A 7472-nucleotide genomic window follows, 5' to 3' on the forward strand; every position below is an offset into this window, starting at 1 on the left:
GTCTGTAACCACTGCAGAACTGACATTCAGGAGATGTAGCGGTAGACTCAGCAGTAGCAGCCAGGGGAAGCTTGGCCCATTCTTCACTGACTGCATGGCAAACACTATTAAAGGCAGGGGAAGCCATTTGTTCATGAATATACATTTGATACATATAAATGCTTTGTGCCATGAATATTTATCTCTTTCATGGATTGCAGCTGTTGTGTATTGAAAACTATTAACAGGTTGGAAACCATCCTTTAGAAATCTATGTCTGCCAAAAAAAACCCCAAAACAAAAAGAAATCTATGTCTGCCATTTGTGTGCAAAACCATGTCTGGAAATTTATGTTTTCCCCCTCCCTCTTTTGTGGGAAAGATAGAATACTACTGGGGCTTAAAATGAGGTTGGTCCCTTAGTAGACAGAAAAGAGAATTTGGTAAAAATGGAAGACTGCTTTCGTTAGGGAGATATATATATATGTTTTCTAACTTAAATTGTTTATGTAATTTTACAACCAAGGCAGTTTTTTGTTTATCAGCTGGTATTCAGGTTTTGATGAATGTTCCATTGCTAACAGAGGTGAAAATACCAGATATTAAGTAGTGTACAATTGTGGGGGAAAGGAGTGTCACATGATTTCTACCACTAAAGATGGGATTCTTAGGCCTGTGGATACTCAGGGACTTTAAGGTGGGATGTATAGTTTTTCAGGCTCTGATGTTACACTCCCTCATGTGCTCTATAATCTAGCCACTCTTAACTCTTCTATGTTCCTCCAACAAACCAAGCTCTCTCATGCCTCAGGGCATTTGTTAATTCCATTCCCATTGTCTGAAATAGTTTTCTCTCCAACAATTCTGGGCACCCCTCCACGTTCTTCTCTTAGCCTCTTTCTCTTCCAGAATCAGCTCAAACATTTGTATCTTATGATGTCTTCTATGACCTAACCACCTCTTTAGGCATCACTCTCATCCTTTGAACAGTCCTTAAATAGACCCTACCTTAAACAAAACAACATGTTACTTAAGTGCATAGACAAATGTATCACACATTAGGTATGAAGCTTTTTTAGTTATCTGGTACACTACCCAGGTATCACTAGGTTGTATCCTAGGAATGTGATCTGTGTCAATCTGTTTTGTTTAAAATGTGTTCAGGCACTTCCCTGGTGGTCCAGTGGTTAAGAATCCACCTTCTAGGACTTCCCTCGTGGTCCAGTGCTTAAGAATACACCTTCCAGGGCTTACCTGGTGGTGCAGTGGTTAAGAATGTGCCTAAGAGTGCAGGGGGACACGGGTTCGAGCCCTGGTCCAGGAAGATACCACATGCGTGGAGCTACTAAGCCCATGCATCACAACTACTGAGTCTGTGCTCTAGAGCCTGTGAGCCACAACTACTGAGCCCGTGGGCCACAAATACTGAAGCCCGCACGCCTAAAGCCCCAGCTCTGCAACAACAGAAGCCACCGCAATGAGAAGCCCGTGCACTGCAACGAAGAGCAGTGCCCACTCGCTTCAACTAGAGAAACCCTGCACACAGCAATGAAGACCCAATGCAGCCAAAAATAAATAAATTAATCAATTAAAGAAAAAAGAATCCACAGGGGACGTGGGTTCCAATGCAGGGGACGTGGGTTTCATCCCTGGTCAGGGAACTAAGATCCCACATGCCGCGGGGCAACCAAGGCCATGCTCTGCAACTACTGAACCCAAGCACTCTAGAGCCTGTGTGCCACAACTAGAGAGAAGCCCGTGTGCCACAACCAAAGATCCCATATGCTGTAACGAAGATCCTGCGTGTCACAACTAAGACCCAACGCAGCCAAATTAATTTTAATTAATTAATATTAAAAAATAAAATGTGTTCAATGTTAACATACTGCTTGGGAAAACTCTTTTATTAACCAGTGGTTCCTATCTCTACATGTTCTGGGCTTATACACTTCTCATTACTCAGGCTGAAAATAAAGCCCTTTTGGAGAATTCATTTGTACTAGGTTAACTAATTCCATACTACTTTGGGGCTGATGAATTAAATTAGATCTAGGCTTACTTCTTTCCTCAGCTATTTGTATTTAGCCTTAAAATTTCTTCACTCACTTCCCCAGTCAAGGTTATCACTCTTGTCTGGATTTCATCCAAGACCTTTGTCCTCTCTCTAACCATGGAGCTCACATTTGAATTAGGAATTTCAAGTTTGTTTGAGAAGAATTCTTAATGCCAGTCAATCAATTTTAATCTGTAAGATAAAAATTATTGTGTGCTTCTAATTAATATGAAGAGCTGCCAATAAGAGTTTTTAGACACTTCTATCTCTTTATGCATATAGGTCTAGATAAAGATGTATGAACATCGGTGTATCATAAATATATCTCTGTCTAGACTACAGATCTTTTCGTACATTTGCATGTTGTTTACATCTGTCTGTATCTATCATAAACATCATCATCACCACCAACATCATCTGTCTTAGTTCTCTCAGGCTGCTATAACAAAAATACCGTAAACTGGGTGGCTTATAAACAGCATTTATATCTCACAATTCTAGAGGCTGGGAAGTCCAAGATCATGATGCCAGCAGATTTGACATCTGATGAAGATCCAATTTTTGGTTTATAGACAACACTTTCTTGCTGTGTTCTTACATGGCAGGATAGGCAAGTGATCGCTCTGGGGCCTCTTTTATAAGGGCACTAATCCCACTCATGAAGGCAGAACCCTCATACTCTAATTATTTCCCAAAGATCCCTCTTCCTAATATCATCACCTTAGATTTTTAACATATGAATTTTGGGGGGACACAAACATTCAATCTATAGCATAATCTCTTTCCCTATTCAGTTTATGTGTATAAACAGATCTTTTTATATATTTGAATAACTTATGACTACTTAAAATGTGCTCCAGTGGAAGGAAGATTAGCTCTTAGCATAAAGTGCAGTATGCAGTGCTCGAGGGATACTCATTAAGTGTCTGTTGACAATGCCGGTGACGATGATAAAATTCAAATCAGTTGGTTCTGCACCTGTTAGTAATCTCAGTGAAACTTTGCATTAGATATAGGTTAAAACAGCTGGAGGATTTTCTGTGAATAGGGATGCTCTTCTTATGGATAGGAATACCCATGTAGAGGGCTTTTATCTCTCAGCTTCTCTCAGCTTGGAATGGAATAACAGAGTGAGACCAGTCCTGGTAAAAGCACAGCAGACAAGTGCGTCTGTGGTGACTGTGGGGTTGTCAGAAGCCACTATCTGCTCACACTCTTCCTTCACCTGCAAAAGTTAAACCCACAGTTTATCCTTTGGGCTAAGATATCCCTTCTATTTTCCCCCATTTGGGTATGCACAGGACATTGTGGAAACAGAGAGCAGGTTCTTTAACTCAGAGAAGGACACCTTTCAGCTAATTCTTGAGGGACGTGTAGAAGTAAGTGGAATGGACTGGAGTGTTTGGGGAAAAGCTTTCTTCCTCTTGTATCAGCCAAGATAGGCCAAATTCAAAGTCCTGAAAGGGTGGCATGAGATTATAAAATACCTAAAGAGAGGAACCCAGAGGAAGTGACAGCTGAGAGACAAACTTCACCCACTTTACAGTTTCCTCTTGGGCCACTCGGTGTACCCAGAGAAGCACTCTTCATCTTCATATTTCAGAGCTTTTCCCTTTGTTTCTCAAATATTTTGTATTGTTTTCTGTATTTAATTGCTGTAACAATTTTAGATGTTTATTGATGTTAATGGTGAAGACAAGTATAAGTAGAAATTTAGTCCCTGGAGTACATATACTTCCCTTGCAGTGTATTTTCCATTACATTATTGAATACAACCAGTATAGTCTGGGGATACAGGAAAACGTACCAACTTGTTTGCCAGGTAGTAATACTATGAATAATAATGCCCATTTTATTTAAAAGTTCTGTCTTATGAGATTCAAACCAATTTTTCAAATCTGAGATCAATTTCACACACACACACAAATATATGGGTGTGCTGTGAGATTTTAAGAGGAAATTTATTCAAGAGAATGCTGTTATTTTACATCACCCACAGATTACATGTTGAAATATGTCCTATTTATTTAAAATGTCTTTCCTGCATGAAATAAGCCTGTTCCTGGTAAACACGTCTCCTGCCCCACCTACTTCAGGTTCTTGTCATTTTCCATCTCCTTTTTTTTTCCGTAGAATTTTGTGTTCTCAAAATTTAAAGAAGCCTGTGGCTTCAAATTTCTACAAGACCTCCAAAATGCTAACTGCACCCCAAATTCCTGCCTTTATTTTCTTTGCCTAAAAATAAAGAGAAAAACAAACAAAATACACACACATACACACACACCATAAACAAATTCCACAGGTTTCCACGGAAGGAAATAGCTAAAGAGGGAAAAGAGGAAAAAGTGGGGTGTGTGTTGGAATTAAGGCAGTCAATAAATAATATTCCTCTCTTCCCCGCCTGAGTTTGAAACCATCTAACAAATGGGAGTCAGGATAATCATCAAAATATCAGCTTTATTTGAGACAAAAGTCTGGATTGGAGAATGACTTACATATGTGCCAAATGAACTTATTAATTCTATATATCAGAATGGGGTAGGTTTATCAATCTGTTCACAGGGCAGAGGTAGAAAAATCACTGTCTTCCTGACATGGTAAAAGTGACAGGAGTGGTATGTGCCCCTGTAAATTTTATAGCAACAAGAAGTACAGATAGCGTCTTCCTGGGGGGAAAACTGGCTTCTAAAGAGTTAGAGGAGGGAGCTAAGTGGAGGATTCCCCGTTCCTTCTTTCAATTACCAATCACATAAAGAAAAGTAAGAGGGGGCATGAACAAAAGACAGGACTATTTCTCCAGCAGTAGTTCCTTCATAGGGAAATCTTAAAACAGGGAATAGGAAGAACCCCTCGTTTTGACATTTAAGGACTTCTGTTAGCCCCACTGTCTGAATTTAATTAGGCCACTTCGATTTTCTTTAAGCCTTTGGCAAGCTTCATGGTCACTCTGAACTATTCTTGGTTTGCTTATGCCTTTCAAAATTATCCTTAGTAGTGTTCTGAGGGCCTGGCTCTTGGGAAAGAGTACATTTTGTTTCAAATTTGTTTTTAGCTAAACCAGAATGGAGCCAGATCTGGGTGCTTTCAAAACAGAACCTCTATATTAGTCACCAAAATTAGAAGCAATAAAACCTATCAGATCATCTGCTGCTCTTCATGCCAAGCCCAGGGAAGATGGGCTGCTTATTCTCTTGAATTTAAACTGTTTATAAGAAGAGTAACTAAATCAAGTTTCCTCAGAAATAGATGCTGAGGGGCTCATTATGTGTCAGCACACACACATTCAGAAATGTATCCAGAGCACATGGAGAAGAATACACTCAAACAAAAGAAATCTGCACTGAGAAGACTCTTTTTTTCCCGCTAGGTCAATTTAATTCCTTAATCAACTTCCTACCTAGCACTCAAATCATATCTAACTTTTTAATGTTCACTTCTATTTTGTTGAAATTATTCTCATCAGAATCATTATTTTCCATGTAAGATTTTCAATGGAAATGAATTCTTGCTCATCAAGTTTTTTATTCATATCAATTATAGCATCTACAATTGGAAATTTTGTTTTATGGACACTCTATCTACCAAGTCCATTTATTCTAAATCAAATTCTGCAGAGAGAAATTTTATAAAAAAGTTTTGCTTTTGTCAATTTTTAGTCAATAACCAACTTTACCATATGCCATTTTTGTTTTATTTTGTATGCTTATTTTTACCATTAATATTCATTATGAATTGGATAGAAGAAAATAGTTTGTATTTATTTCTTAGCAAATTTGTGAGAAAATACTAAGGAATTCACGTGTTATTCCAGGATTACTGTATGGTACAGGATTGGACTACTCTATTGCTAACCCAACTCTACTGTATATTTTTCCATCACTTTGAGTATTGCATTTTAAAGTGCCTCTTCTTTTTTTCTTTTTTTTTTTTTTCTTTTTTGCGGTACGCGGGCCTCTCACTGTTGTGGCCTCTTCCATTGTGAAGCACAGGGTCCGGACGCGCAGGCTCACGGGCCCAACTGCTCCGCGGCATGTGGGATCTTCCCAGACCGGGGCACGAACCCATGTCCCCTGCATCGGCAGGCGGACTCTCAACCACTGCGCCACCAGGGAAGCCCTAAAGTGCTTCTTCTGATGGAGCAAAGAGCATATGGAAGGGCCAAATGTCTTGTTTTGCTCCATATTTATCAATATTTGGGAGAAAAGAAAGGTAGGAGTGTTAAAAAAAAAAACCTTTCTTCTCGTTTTCCCTTTAATCTTTGTTCTATTTTTCCTCTCTTCAGCCTTATCAAAATTTCTCTGACTTATCCTTTCTTCTGTCACTTTGTCTCTTGTTCAGTACTCTGTCTGCCTGCTGTTGGCTTTATCCTCTCTTTCTTGCATCTTCTAAACCTCACTCACTAGCTTAAATGCTCTCCTCTGAAGCATTTAGCTGAACCTCTATCGTCCTACCTCCATCTCTTACCAAGAGCTGCTTATTGGAGCACTTGATGTCATGATTACAAAGGCGCAGAGAAGAACCTCTTGCCCCTGCCACTTAGCATCCCACTTGGATCCTGTCACCATACCAGAAGAGGCTGTGAAACTGTTTTTTGTATGGCTTTAAATGCAGCACTGAAAATGACCCTCTTATCTGGGCTTGGTTTTATGGGGCAGAGAGATGGATGTTATGATCTCAGGAGGACCTTGCCAGATCAAGGAACTTGGAATCATCAGTTTAGACTTATTGGACACTCTCTGGGTGCTTGGACCTGTATTAGATGATTTCACCCTTCATGCCCTGAGATATAGTTTCTGCCTTCTTCTCAGCTGTTTAAAATATTGTGGTACTGGGCTGTTTTTGCAAGCATTTGTTTTTGTTTCTGTTGTTATTTACTACTAACTGGGTTTTCATGTTTGTCTTATAGATCAGTGGGTTTTAGAATATTCGGAGTTGTATAACCATCACCAAAGTCTAATTTTAGAACATTTACAACCCCCCCAAAAGAAACCCCAACTCATGCTCATTAGCAATCTTTTCTCATTCCCCAACTGAGGAACTACGACTATTCAATTTTCTATCTCCATGGATTTGCCTATTCAGGATGTTTCAAATAAATGGAATTATACAATGTGTGGTCTTTTGTGACTGGTTTATTTCATTTAGCATGATATGTTCAACACTCATTCATTTTATAGCATATATCTGTACTTCATTTTTTTTTATTGCTAAGAAAAATTCTGTTGCATGAATATGCCACATTTTGATTATCCATTCATACGTTGATGGACATTTAGCTTTTTTCCCACTTTTTAGCCATTATAAATAATGCTGCTATGAACATTCATGAGTAGGTTTTTGTGTGGACATATGTTTTAATTTCTATTGGGTATCTATCTAGCATTGATATAGACAGTTATCTTAGGATAACTCCATAGCTACCATTTTGAGGAAGTTCCAAA

At 39.0% G+C, this 7472-nt stretch overlaps 1 long non-coding RNA gene across 1 annotated transcript; it reads left to right on the forward strand.

Moving 5' to 3' along the window:
* The first annotated feature begins 6036 nt into the window (after positions 1–6036).
* LOC132529337 (uncharacterized) lies at positions 6037–7141 on the forward strand. Its single transcript, XR_009543421.1, has 2 exons — positions 6037–6240; positions 6938–7141. It is a non-coding gene; the product is annotated as an uncharacterized LOC132529337 (long non-coding RNA).
* The last annotated feature ends 331 nt before the right edge of the window (positions 7142–7472 follow it).

Source organism: Lagenorhynchus albirostris, chromosome 11 (genome assembly GCF_949774975.1).
Source record: "Lagenorhynchus albirostris chromosome 11, mLagAlb1.1, whole genome shotgun sequence".
NCBI lineage: Eukaryota > Metazoa > Chordata > Mammalia > Artiodactyla > Delphinidae > Lagenorhynchus > Lagenorhynchus albirostris.